The 14,866-nt window shown below is 45.8% G+C and overlaps 1 protein-coding gene and 1 long non-coding RNA gene across 2 annotated transcripts in view; both read right to left on the reverse strand.

The window, feature by feature from the left end:
* CABP7 (calcium binding protein 7) overlaps nucleotides 1–14,866 on the reverse strand; it is a 356,261-nt gene that overhangs the window by 275,157 nt on the left and 66,238 nt on the right. The window lies entirely within an intron of this gene.
* LOC142297381 (uncharacterized) lies at nucleotides 6,718–10,756 on the reverse strand. The gene is made up of 3 exons (XR_012751759.1): nucleotides 10,678–10,756; nucleotides 7,234–8,052; nucleotides 6,718–7,151 (listed from the first exon to the last, which is right to left on the reverse strand). It is a non-coding gene; the product is annotated as an uncharacterized LOC142297381 (long non-coding RNA).

Consider the following 14,866-nt stretch of genomic DNA (forward strand, 5'->3'; position numbering starts at 1 on the left):
ATTGAGCAAATTACAAGTGATGCTGCCTTAGGCCGCTTTCACATGTTCGTGAAAAACCATGCACGTTTTTCACGGACGTGTCAGAGGTGTGTTTTGCCCTCCGGGAGCCGTGTTTATGGCCTACGTGTGTGTGTTCTCCGTGTGTTATCCATAATAACACACGGAGTACGGGAACTTTCTGCTCACCTGTCCCTGGTGTCGCTGTCCGTGGTGCTGATCTTCGGTCTCCGGTCCTGCTGACTCCCCGCTGCGGCAGCAGCTTCCGGCCGCAGAGAGGTGAATATTCAATGAGCATAATGAGCGGCGGTCGGAAGTAAGTGACAGCAGCGGCAGAGACAGGAGGGCTGGAGAAGGTGAGTAAAGTTTTTTTTTTTTTCTCAAACACATGTGTTTCCTCCGGCGCGTGTCACACGGAACACCTCCGTGTGGTCTGTTTGCGTTCCGTGTGACACCCGTGATGCCGGAGAAAAATGGACATGTTGACGTGTGGAGCACATGGATACATGTATGCTCCACATGTACACACGGTCCATGGCAGAACACGCACGTGAGCGCAGACCCATTGATTTTAATGGGTCTATGTGTGCCTGTGCCTCCGGTACGTGAGGAAAAGGACCAAACACGTACCGGAGACAAGGATGTGTGAAAGAGGCCTTACATGTATCATAATGGGATGACCAATGATATGAATTAAAATATTATTCTCAACCCTTTGACAATTTGAGTGTCCAAACCTCCCGTTTCCACTTTCTCTTGTACTCCTCCTCCAACAGTATATTTATATTAACTTTTCATTTTAAACTATGTAAAGATTTACATGCAGAATTTAATCTGTCAGCAGGTTTTTGTTATATAATCTGAAGACACCATGGTGCAGGGGTTAAAACATAGAATTCGATTAGAAGACTTCCGGTTTCGGTGCTGAGATGTGAAGACGGCGGGGAAGCAGCTCCGGACGTCCCCTAACCTCTAACCTGAAAATTACTCCCTGGTGCGCAAATCATCCCAATATGAGAGGTTGGAGGAGGGCTGTGAGAGATGGCGATGCATGGAGCTTTACTCACTGGGAAGCGGAGGAACGCCGAGCAAAGTCCATGGAGACAGGTAAGAGGAGTCTGTGCAGGCCTCTAAGATGGCGCTGGACAAGACGCGGGAGAAGAGAAAAGAGGGAGTGAAGCACACAGCAGGGGAGACGGGCAGTTTGCAGAGGGAGTATGGCAGAGAAGGTCAGCAGTCACTGGGCAGAGATATAGATTACCCCTGACTGACCAGAAAGGAGGCAAAGCATTTAACCAATGACATCAGGGAGACGCTAGTCACTTCAGTGAAGGTGGCTTTATCTGCGCTGCAGGAAGATGTGGAGCAGCATGATGTACGGCTGACAGAAGTGGAACAGAGGGTGTTTGATGCGGAGGAGGCTCTGGCAAGGATGGAGAGATGTCTCAAGAAACTAGATACCAATTGTCATACAATGAAAGATAAAATTGATGACCTTGAAAACAGGTCTAGGAGGAGCAATGTAAGGCTGGTGGGGCTACCAGAATTTGTGCTTAACCTACAGTTGGATGCGTTATGTGAGGTGGATTTACCCCAGGCACTGAGCAAGAGATGCTGCGTGGAGTGAGCCAACAGGGTAAGCCCCATAAAAGAGACAGAGGGAGCAAGGGATGGAGGTGATGCAGCCAGATCAGGAGCGTTAACCAGAGCACGCCAAGTCATAATAAAATATCTTGAATACAAAGACAAGGAGGAGATTCTGCGGGCCTTCAGAAATGGGAAGCAGCCGCTGTAAGTCCAGGGACATACAAAAGCATTCAGTAAGGTGTGTACAGCTCTCTACCGCAAGAATGACAAACTTTAACTACTGTGCCCATCCATACTGAAGGTGAGGGATCAGAACGGTGCCACAAAGACATTCAAGGACCCACTGGAGGCGGAGAACTACTTTCTGCAGGAGGGGAGTGTGGCAACACGGGAGGAGAGAGGAGGCAAGAATAAATCTACAAGGGAGGACACTGAATTGTTCACTCAGACACCAGCATCTGGAGGGTCTGAGTCTGGATCGGAGCGAGATAATTTTGGAACCCGGTCAGGCAGTCTAAAGGAAAAATGACAGACGATGACCGCTCCAGGGAGAAGGGGAGGAGAAGTGGCCGTTCATTAGAGAGGATAGACAGACAATTGTAATTAACCCTAGAATGCGCAAGCATAACAATCTACCATAGAAAACAAATGACCTAGCAGGCCTGCGAGGCCCCAGGTATGCGTTCTAGGGTTAAGGACTGTTCCTTGGAGATACATGCTGTTTTCTTTTTTGGTGTGCCTGGTGACACATGATGGGGGGGTTGTTTTTTATTTTTCTTCTTCTCTCCCCTTTCTTTCTTTCTCTTCTTCCCTTTCATTTATACTTTTTCTTTCTTTCTTACTGGTTTTCCTCCAAATAGTATATAGAAATGTATATGTAATAGGATCCTACTGCATACAAGAAGAAGATCTTGCATGGCAGGGCAATGTATGATAATACTAAAAGATCTCATCAGGGGTTGGGGGCCGGGGGGAGAGAAAAGACATCTCAGAAAAAATGGAAGTCAAGAAATGTATTTGTCTTGCTATATTGGCTGGTTGCCATTTAAAGACTAACGTGGGGTGGGTTTGTGGGGGGAGGGGGTTAGGGGTTCTATGCGACATGGTTAAGACCGATATGTCCATTATACTGGGAAATTGGTTAGGTTAATTACATGGAATGTGAGGGGCTAAGGTCACCATACAAGTAATATGGTCCTGAGACATCTTAAGCGGCTTAGAATGGATATTGTCTCGTTACAGGAGACCCACTTGCCAATTGGGTAGGAGTGTATGGGTCCCCCTCAGTAGGAAGAAAAGCAGGGTCTTAATTTTGACTAACCAAAATTTTATTCATACAGTTGAGGCTCAAGATAATGACAAGAAAGGGAGGTACATTCATTTGGAGATAGTTGGCCCTCAGGGAAACTTGAGCATTCACAATATTTAGCCCCTAACATGGAACAGAAGCCTTATTACACTATCTTAACAAATAACATATTGTCGGACACAGCAACGCACAAGTGTTAGGAGAGGACTTCAAATCAGTTATGTCTCCAGAAGATGATAGACGAAGGAGTGTGGGGCAGGGGGAGGTCGAGAGAAAGCTCAGACAGGTTATTGCAAACATTGCTGATGGCCACGACATTACAAGACTGCTGGAGGATACATCATTCCCATGAGAGGGAATTTAGTCATTATTCCCATCCCCATGACACGTGGTCAAGAACTGACAATATCTTGATGAGTTCTGCATTGACCCAGAGAATAGCTGATATAGCGATAGAGAGCATGGTGATTTCGGATCACAGCCCAGTTCTGGTATCGGTGATGGATAAAATCCAGAGAGGTCAGGACTACATCTGGCAATTTTTCCATATTTCTTTTGAAGGATAGCAATTTTCATAAAATTTTGAAGGAGTGGTGGGTGGAGTTTACTCTCACAAACGATGAGCATGTGCAGGAGGGACTATTGTATTGGGAGACCACCAAAGCAGTCTTGGAGGGCAAACTGATGGGTTATACGGCCAAGTTGAAAAGGCAGACAAATGAGAAGTTTCAGGAAACTAGCCTGGCAGTAAGGGTAACCTGTACTGAATTTGTGGAAAGGCCGTCACAAAGGAACGTTGGATAGAAGCGAAAGAGAGATATGAGACCGGGGTGGATAGGAGGGAAAACTTGTATAGGTCACAACAGGAGATGGACTTGCATAGGTTCGAGAATAAGGCGAGGAGACTTTTGGCAAATCTTGCAAGGAGCAGACGACAGACAACGCACATAACTACTCTATCTAGGCAGAACAGGAGTAAGACAGCGGACCCTAAAGAAATGAACGATATCCTGGGTAATTTTTATGCGCGTCTATACAAGAAGGGGGAAAGGGTCCAGGGGGAGAGGGGAAGGGATTGGCTGAGGGAATTTAGATGCCTAAGCTTTCGGAGGAGGCACTGCATGACTTGAATTTGGAAATAACGAAGGAAGAAGTTCGGGGTGTTATAGGAAAGTTGAATATATATAAGGCTCCAGGGTCAGACAGTTTTAGTGGGGAGTTCTAAAAAAATCATGAAGGAACAAGTGTCACCTACTCTGGCAGTTGTATTTAATAGGATCTTAGGGGGAGGTGAAAACACCATTGCTTAACACTGCTTATATAATACTCCTGCCTATGGAGGGGGGGATTTGAATGACCCTTCTAGTTACAGACCTATCTCATTGATAAACTAGGATCTTAGGTTACTATCTAAGTTGATGGCAAATAGGATGACGAAAGTTTTACCGAATATCATTGCTTGACAGTGATAAATGGTCGAAAGGTGATGTTGGCAATTGATGCGGTCAAGGGGAGAAGAATAGCGGGGTTCCAGCCATAATCACATTAGATGCAGAAAAAGCATTTGATAATGTAAGGTGGTCATGGCTGGAACTGGAATAGAATCACATTGGTTTACAAGGGACCTTTCGGGAGTTTGTGAGGGTACTTTATGCTAACCCACAGGCGAGGGTCTGCACTCCGGGATTTTTGTCAGGGGTCTTTCCGCTAATGAAGAGAACTAGGCAGAGGTGTCCGATGTCCCATTTGCTGTTTAATTTGGCCATTGAGCCGTTAGCGAGAAGCCTGGATGAGGGATGGTTGTTTGAAGGGATTGATATTGGTAACAAAATGCTGCATACAGAATTGTTCACAGCTGACATTATTTTGTTCATGAATAAGCCTTTGGATGAATTACAGGAAGTCCTTCAGCGAATTGAAACATTTGGGAGCTACGCGGGGTTTAAACTCAACAAAGCTAAATGTGAGATACTGTTCATGGGAAAGGGGGCGGGGGGGGTGGGATAGCCAGGCTCTGTGGTATTCCTGTAGCGAAGTCGAGCATCAAATATTTGGGGATTCAGATAGGAAGGGACACTGAGACAATTTACTATTCTCCACTAATTGGGAAAATAGAGCGCGAACTACAGTTGTGGGCCAACCTCCCATTGACACTACTAGGAAGGAACCAATTAATAAAGATGATGAGCTTTTCGAAGCTACTATATCCACTTCAGATGGTACCAATGCTTCTGAGACATACAGGTGTTAATAGGCTGATTAGGGCATTCTCAAACTTACTCTGGAAAGGGGCTCGACTGAGGATTAGCACCAAAAAATTGATGTTACCATTGGAGAGGGGGGGATCAAACTACCCAATGTTAAAGGCTACAATTTAGCTTGCATCATGAGACATGTAGTAGTGGACTGACTGAGGAAGACGAATCGTTACTCAGACTGTGGACTGGAGGCAGAATTTTGCAAACTATGAGACTTGAGATCCATTATGCACACCTCCATCCCGAATCTACCGACTAAAATAAAGTACTCTTTATTGTCCAGGGACACAGTGATGGCGTGGAAAGCCGTAAGCAAAAAGGTTGGGTTAGTGTGGAGAATCTCCAAATACTTGAATGTTTGGGCTCATCCGGATTTTCCGCAGGGATTAGAGAATAAGCTTTTCCTGGAATGGAGAGAGAAGGGTGTCGCGGGCGGAGGAGGGGACGCCGCACTCTCCCACTGCTCGGGTACGGCTGCCGCTGCTGCTGCGGCCTGCTGCTGCTCGGTGGCTCGAGCGATGGGCCGGATCCCGGGGACTCGAGCGGCGCTCCTCGCCCGTGAGTGAAAAGGGATTGGTTTTGGGGATTTATATTGTCCGTGACGCCACCCACGGTTGTGGTGATTGTGTGGACACCACCGCTGCTCTGTATGGGGATCCCGGGAGCAGTGACAGGGAGCAGCAAAGTTGTTGGTTCTCCCCTCCGTGGGTAGGGGGTAGTTGTCCCGGGGCCCAGTGATGAGGTGGGTGATGAGGGATGGCGGGGCCGGTGCAGGGCTTGGTGGGGTGCAGGGACGCGGGGGCAGCGCTGTGCCTCACGGCACTGTGGTACTCACTCAGCCTGAGACGGGGACACAGTTCTTGGTAATAGCAATGAAGAATAAGTTGTGCTCACTGCAATGACCTGGTGCTCGGGAAAAAAATAAGTCAATCAAGAAGGGTAATCCCGGCACACAGCATATGAAAAAATGGTAAGTCCAGGTATGGTATGCTTGAACAAAATTTCTTTATTTTTCAACAATTATTGTACTGCCCGCCCAACGTTTTGGCTCACGCAGGAGCCTTCATCAGGGGTCAAGAGCACTAAGAAAAAGAGATATGGTATACAAAGAAAAACAAACAGAAACAGTGTTTACAAAATGCATCATAACATTACATCAAACAAGTAATAAGGTAAGTAACCTATTGGGGACTATGCAAAAGAGGGGGAAACCATTGCCGTAGTGTGAGGGGTAACCTAAAGGGATCTAACCGCTAGAAAAGGAGAAATCCTATGAGTATGAAGGGTGAAAGGAGGAAGATAACAATGCAAAGGAAAAAAGAGATATAGTGAGAAGGAGAGGGAAACAGGGAAAAGAGCGAAGCTGAAAAGTATGCATTAGTCAAGAAGTAAAGGAAAAAATGGGAAACATACCCGTGAAAATGGTTATAATGGTTATAATGAAGAATCATGTAGGTACAGCAGGACCTATGAGCAAGAGGAAAATATAAGGAAAAAAAGGGGAAGGAAAAAAAGGGAGATGCATAAGATGTCACCAAGTGTAACTAAGGTGGTAAAAGTAGTAGGACCATGTTTGACTTACTTAGTAAAGTCAGCAGATGGATTAGTCCAACAGGAGGAATTGGTTGCTACCGATAAGGTAGGCAAGGAAAACCCTGATATGAGGACATATAATTAGTATAGGTGGAGAAAGAGTTAAAGGGACAACAGGGAAAAAAAGGGGAAGGGGGGGGGGGGAAAAACAAGAGGGGGTTGTATATAACGATACATACCAAAAAGGGAGGGTGAGGTAGGCATATAATGAGAAGGGGCTCACACTGTAGTATAGGATATAAGGTGAATGCTGTCAAAGGAGAACAGTATCAGTAAAAAGTGTATATAATGAATAAAGTAGAATATAGGGAAGGGGATACATACCAAAGGGACATAGTCATATGTGTGCTGCGATTATCAATCATATGCAATATGACAAATGGATGGGCAATATGACATCCGTGATACTAGGGAAAGAAAAGGAGATCATGACTATCAAGGTATGTAAAAGGCAAAAAAGGAGGAGGCAAGGAAAGGATAAGAACATACCTAGGGGCCTCTGGATAAGGGTGAGAGCACCAAGAAAAGGCCTGTAAAGTATCAGGGAGTAAAGTAAGTCACATGAAAAAAGAAACCGAAGTAGAGCAAAGTAAAGCATCATAGCAAAAAGGTCTTACCTAGAGTGGCATGGTAGTGTAATAACTACGTGGTGGGAGCCCAGGGACTGTGTAGGAAGTGAGCCTCTATATACAGGCACTTGAATCTCCATTGGTGGAGTGTGAGTCACCGCTATCAGGTGTGGAGGGGAGTCCTGAGTGCGTGCAAGACACGCAGCCGGCGCCCACCAGTGGGCGGGGTAAAGGCGGTCGGTGCGTGCTGATGCCCCCATACAGGAGTAGCAGTGTGGATGTGTAGGCGTGTGCGTGACGCGCGGCCCCCGCCACGCCCACCGTGGGCGGGACATCGGCGGGCGGCTCGCGCCAGGCACACACGGAGAGGAGGTGACAGGAGGGCGTACGCGTGACGCGCGGCGGCCGCCACGCCCCTGTGGGCGGGGTATAGGCGGGGGACGCGTGCCAGGCAAACGCCCACACTGTGTGATGAGTCAGGAGTGATGACGCGCTGATGACGTGCAAGCGCATGCGCGTTGCACAATACCCAATCCACGCTCCAGTATATGGAGCGTGGATGGGCGGCGTGGAACGGGCGCATGCGCCGTGCGATGGGATAAGTGATGACAGCGTTATCCGAAGTAACTCTTTATGGTTGAGAGATCCTAGGTGAGACAGATAGACAGCTGTGGAGCATGCTGGAGCGAAGACGGCCAGAGTGCATGCTATAAGACTTGTGGAGGGTGTTCTAGGATATCTAAAAAAGAAGGGATAAAATATGCAATTAAAACCCAAAAGTAAAGTCACATACATGGGATTACATAAGTGATAAGATAAATAAGTGCTAACATCTTTATCTCAAATGACATTATGAACTAGTGAAATATAAACTAATGAGATATGAAGCACATGATAATAGTACCAAAACATGATACAGTATGTCATGGAGGAGACAATCGATACACATAACAGGAAAATGTGATAATATAAAATGTAAAATACAGAGCTGTAGAGGATATAAGGACAAGCGAATACCGTAACATCAAGGATAGGTATCATGGATACGTAAAGGACTCCTATAGAACCTCATAAAACAATGAAAAATAGAAATATTAGCAGACAATTTCATATTCCCTGTTGAGCCCCATGGGCTCCAGGGTTTTGAGTGTGTGGATCCAGAAGGCTTCTCGTAGTTTAAGCCTCTGGATCCGGCTGCCACCTCTGCGAATGGGGGGGACATGTTCGATCACCTGATACCGCAACTGGGCTATGGAATGGTTATGTGAAATAAAATGAAAGGGGATAGGTAGTAAGGTTTGTTTACAGCGAATTGTGGATTTATGCTTGCTTATTCGGTCTCGGATATGTTGGGTCGTCTCCCCAACATATCCGAGACCGCAGGGGCACTTGATGAGATAAACGACATACGAAGAGTCGCATGTAAAAAGACCCTTAATGGGAAATTGCTGACCGGTATGAGGATGGGTGAAAGTATGCCCCTTAGTCACATTAGAGCATTGTGTACAGCCTAGACAGGGAAAGGTTCCATTCCTCTGTGTGGTCAGAGTGGGCTGAAGGTGAAGGGGTTTAGAGGAACCGATGTCGGCTCTTACCAAATGGTCTCTTAGATTTTTAGATTTCTTATGACAGAAGAGTGGAGGATGACAGAATTCCGAAATAGATGGATATGACCGGGAGAGTAAAGGCCAGTGTTGGCGAATAATATTGCGAATGGGTATCTTGAAAGGATGATATGTTGACACAAAAGGAATCCTCGTGGGCATAGGGATTCTAGGAATGTTAGCGGTAGGTAACACCTTATGGTGGGATATATGCGGTGGATAGCCCCGTTCCTGAAATTTCAGGCTCATGTCAACATGACGAGTATTTCTAGTCTCCGGGTCGGATACAATGCGAGCGATCCTATGGTGTTGAGAAAGGGGTAGGGAATTCTTCATGTGTTTGGGGTGACTGCTAGTGTAGTGTAAGAGGCTATTGCGGTCAGTGGGCTTGGTGTATAAGTCAGTAAGTATGTGACCATCTCTGTCCAGTGTTACAGTGGTGTCCAGGAAATTGATGGATCTGGGGTCATGATGTAATGTAAAGGTGAGGGTAGGGATACATCCATTCAGAGAGTCAAAAAATGCAAGAAGTTCAGGGAGCTCACCGTGCCAGATGACAAATACGTCGTCTATATAGCGTTTCCAAGTCAGTACGTGAGACTGGAATAATGGAGAGTTATAAACATGGCGATCCTCGAACCAAGCCATAAAAATGTTGGCATAGGGGGGTGCCACATTCGACCCCATCGCAGTACCTTTCCGCTGGATGTAGTATTGGTCGCCAAATAGAAAAAAATTGTGTTCCAATACAATGCGTAGGAGGTCTTGGCAAAAAGTATGTTGCTGCTCAGAAAAAGGGCTGTATCGTTCGAGGAACCAGTTAACTGCCTCTATACCTAGGTGGTGATCAATACTGGTATAGAGGCTGTTAACGTCCATAGTCACTAGTAGGCAATCGGTGGGTAATGTCCCGAGGGTATGCACATGAGATAAAAATTCTGTGGTGTCCCTGAGATATGAGGTGATGGAAGGAACTAGAGGGGACAGAATTTTGTCAAGGGTGATGGCCAGAGGGGAAAGGATGGAATCGGTGGATGCAACAATGGGTCGTCCAGGGGGGCGGGTCAAATTTTTGTGGATCTTGGGTAAGATATAAAAGACTGGTGTAATGGGGTTAGTCTTATGGAGATACTCAGCTAGCTTTTTGTCTATAGTGCCGATCTGAAGATGATAGTCGACTATGTTAGTGATGATGCTACATATGTTAGAAGTGGGATCTCGTGAAATCGGAGCGTAAGTATTGGTATCACTAAGCTGGCGAGTAATCTCAGAGAGATAGTAGGTTTTATCCAAGACCACTATGGCCCCGCCCTTATCCGCAGGTTTGACAATAATATGTGGATTATTCTTGAGACTAGAAATTGCACGTGTCTCATCAGGTGTGCAGTTGTGTTTAAGGCGAAATGTGCCTCTATGTATACTGTCCACGAGATGATTGATATCGTTAGAAACCAAAGAAATATATGTCTCCACTGGATGATGATTTTTGGGTGGAGAAAAAGTACTGGGAATACGTAGACCCAAACCCTTCAAATGAAATGTGTCTGAGGACACAGGACTGCTAGTGTCCATGGAACTAGGTTGTAGATTATCAAAATGCACCTTGAGACGGAGGTTCCTGAAGAATCTCCTAGTCTCTTGGTCTAAGGTAAAGGAATCGAAGGGTGGAGTGGGACAGAACGATAAGCCCTTCTGGAGGACTGATGACTCGGTGGGGGACAGGGTGTATGAAGAAATGTTGAAGACCAAATTGGTCTTACCTGTGAGCGTGTCGTCACTGTTCTTGGGACGAATTCCCTTGCTCCGCCGCGTTTTCCTTTTTGCGGTCGTCGCTGACCTAAAAAAAGAGAAGAGTGAGCTTGATTTTGCTCGCTGTCCGAGCTGTTGGACGAGGTGTAATGTCCAGGGTAGGGTGAGCGTCTTGGATAGGTGGATGAACGCCATGTGTACACTTGGTTCTTAGCGTAATCTTGTTGGTCTCGCTGGAATTTCTCTCGTTTGCGTATTTGCAGGTTTTTACGAAATTCGAGAATCGTGGATTCGGTTTTAGTTTTGATGGACGAAAACTCTGTGGATGAAAGGGTGTTCTGTAATTGTTGCTCAATAGAGGTAATGTTGGCACCAATGTCCGTAATCTCCTTCTCCAAGAATTCTATGGTTAGTAATATAAGGTCCATGGAGCATTTGTTTAGAATGCTCTCATATTTATCGCAGTAAGAGGTATTGTCCGAAAAAAGGGTCGGTCGTAGGGGGATGCGAAGTCCACGCGGAATCCTCTTCGCCCTATGATACTCTGCTAGAGTGATATAATGCAGTTCCAAGGCGGTGTGTCGGCGTAACTCCTTCTCGTAATCCTTGTTTCGAATCTCCTCAGTTGGAGTCATAAGAAATTGATTGGATACATGCACTTTAGATAGTATAGCGGAAGTATCATCGTCATTATATGAGAACGTAGAAAACGACATATCCAGAGAAGTAATGGAAAAGCAGGAGCAACAACCAAAAATCGATAATAGCAATGAAGAATAAGTTGTGCTCACTGCAATGACCTGGTGCTCGGGAAAAAAATAAGTCAATCAAGAAGGGTAATCCCGGCACACAGCATATGAAAAAATGGTAAGTCCAGGTATGGTATGCTTGAACAAAATTTCTTTATTTTTCAACAATTATTGTACTGCCCGCCCAACGTTTTGGCTCACGCAGGAGCCTTCATCAGGGGTCAAGAGCACTAAGAAAAAGAGATATGGTATACAAAGAAAAACAAACAGAAACAGTGTTTACAAAATGCATCATAACATTACATCAAACAAGTAATAAGGTAAGTAACCTATTGGGGACTATGCAAAAGAGGGGGAAACCATTGCCGTAGTGTGAGGGGTAACCTAAAGGGATCTAACCGCTAGAAAAGGAGAAATCCTATGAGTATGAAGGGTGAAAGGAGGAAGATAACAATGCAAAGGAAAAAAGAGATATAGTGAGAAGGAGAGGGAAACAGGGAAAAGAGCGAAGCTGAAAAGTATGCATTAGTCAAGAAGTAAAGGAAAAAATGGGAAACATACCCGTGAAAATGGTTATAATGGTTATAATGAAGAATCATGTAGGTACAGCAGGACCTATGAGCAAGAGGAAAATATAAGGAAAAAAAGGGGAAGGAAAAAAAGGGAGATGCATAAGATGTCACCAAGTGTAACTAAGGTGGTAAAAGTAGTAGGACCATGTTTGACTTACTTAGTAAAGTCAGCAGATGGATTAGTCCAACAGGAGGAATTGGTTGCTACCGATAAGGTAGGCAAGGAAAACCCTGATATGAGGACATATAATTAGTATAGGTGGAGAAAGAGTTAAAGGGACAACAGGGAAAAAAAGGGGAAGGGGGGGGGGGAAAAAACAAGAGGGGGTTGTATATAACGATACATACCAAAAAGGGAGGGTGAGGTAGGCATATAATGAGAAGGGGCTCACACTGTAGTATAGGATATAAGGTGAATGCTGTCAAAGGAGAACAGTATCAGTAAAAAGTGTATATAATGAATAAAGTAGAATATAGGGAAGGGGATACATACCAAAGGGACATAGTCATATGTGTGCTGCGATTATCAATCATATGCAATATGACAAATGGATGGGCAATATGACATCCGTGATACTAGGGAAAGAAAAGGAGATCATGACTATCAAGGTATGTAAAAGGCAAAAAAGGAGGAGGCAAGGAAAGGATAAGAACATACCTAGGGGCCTCTGGATAAGGGTGAGAGCACCAAGAAAAGGCCTGTAAAGTATCAGGGAGTAAAGTAAGTCACATGAAAAAAGAAACCGAAGTAGAGCAAAGTAAAGGGTCGGATACAATGCGAGCGATCCTATGGTGTTGAGAAAGGGGTAGGGAATTCGCTTGCACGTCATCAGCGCGTCATCACTCCTGACTCATCACACAGTGTGGGCGTTTGCCTGGCACGCGTCCCCCGCCTATACCCCGCCCACAGGGGCGTGGCGGCCGCCGCGCGTCACGCGTACGCCCTCCTGTCACCTCCTCTCCGTGTGTGCCTGGCGCGAGCCGCCCGCCGATGTCCCGCCCACGGTGGGCGTGGCGGGGGCCGCGCGTCACGCACACGCCTACACATCCACACTGCTACTCCTGTATGGGGGCATCAGCACGCACCGACCGCCTTTACCCCGCCCACTGGTGGGCGCCGGCTGCGTGTCTTGCACGCACTCAGGACTCCCCTCCACACCTGATAGCGGTGACTCACACTCCACCAATGGAGATTCAAGTGCCTGTATATAGAGGCTCACTTCCTACACAGTCCCTGGGCTCCCACCACGTAGTTATTACACTACCATGCCACGCTAGGTAAGACCTTTTTGCTATGATGCTTTACTTTGCTCTACTTCGGTTTCTTTTTTCATGTGACTTACTTTACTCCCTGATACTTTACAGGCCTTTTCTTGGTGCTCTCACCCTTATCCAGAGGCCCCTAGGTATGTTCTTATCCTTTCCTTGCCTCCTCCTTTTTTGCCTTTTACATACCTTGATAGTCATGATCTCCTTTTCTTTCCCTAGTATCACGGATGTCATATTGCCCATCCATTTGTCATATTGCATATGATTGATAATCGCAGCACACATATGACTATGTCCCTTTGGTATGTATCCCCTTCCCTATATTCTACTTTATTCATTATATACACTTTTTACTGATACTGTTCTCCTTTGACAGCATTCACCTTATATCCTATACTACAGTGTGAGCCCCTTCTCATTATATGCCTACCTCACCCTCCCTTTTTGGTATGTATCGTTATATACAACCCCCTCTTGTTTTTCCCCCCCCCCCCTTCCCCTTTTTTTCCCTGTTGTCCCTTTAACTCTTTCTCCACCTATACTAATTATATGTCCTCATATCAGGGTTTTCCTTGCCTACCTTATCGGTAGCAACCAATTCCTCCTGTTGGACTAATCCATCTGCTGACTTTACTAAGTAAGTCAAACATGGTCCTACTACTTTTACCACCTTAGTTACACTTGGTGACATCTTATGCATCTCCCTTTTTTTCCTTCCCCTTTTTTTCCTTATATTTTCCTCTTGCTCATAGGTCCTGCTGTACCTACATGATTCTTCATTATAACCATTATAACCATTTTCACGGGTATGTTTCCCATTTTTTCCTTTACTTCTTGACTAATGCATACTTTTCAGCTTCGCTCTTTTCCCTGTTTCCCTCTCCTTCTCACTATATCTCTTTTTTCCTTTGCATTGTTATCTTCCTCCTTTCACCCTTCATACTCATAGGATTTCTCCTTTTCTAGCGGTTAGATCCCTTTAGGTTACCCCTCACACTACGGCAATGGTTTCCCCCTCTTTTGCATAGTCCCCAATAGGTTACTTACCTTATTACTTGTTTGATGTAATGTTATGATGCATTTTGTAAACACTGTTTCTGTTTGTTTTTCTTTGTATACCATATCTCTTTTTCTTAGTGCTCTTGACCCCTGATGAAGGCTCCTGCGTGAGCCAAAACGTTGGGCGGGCAGTACAATAATTGTTGAAAAATAAAGAAATTTTGTTCAAGCATACCATACCTGGACTTACCATTTTTTCATATGCTGTGTGCCGGGATTACCCTTCTTGACAGTTCTTGGTAAAACACACGGCTGGAAAGACGGTTCCCACGGACGGCTGCTGTTGCTTTTCCCCAGTGGTTGACGGTGACGGTCCCTTTTCCTGCACCTAAGATGATGTTGGTAGCGATGGGTTCCCACCGGTAACCCGCTCCCCGGCTTGGATATGGGCCGGAAGAGCCCCTCTCTGCCCGCAGGCGCTGGCCCTGAGAAACTGGTGCCTTGGCGGTGGCGGTGTCTCTCTCTAACGGTTGGACTGTTGCCTTCAATCGGGACTTGGTTGTTGGGAGACCCAGAGGTCCCCTTCACTGACGGATTTGGCAAATTCACGG

This window comes from Anomaloglossus baeobatrachus, chromosome 1 (genome assembly GCF_048569485.1).
Source record: "Anomaloglossus baeobatrachus isolate aAnoBae1 chromosome 1, aAnoBae1.hap1, whole genome shotgun sequence".
In the NCBI taxonomy this organism is placed as follows: domain Eukaryota; kingdom Metazoa; phylum Chordata; class Amphibia; order Anura; family Aromobatidae; genus Anomaloglossus; species Anomaloglossus baeobatrachus.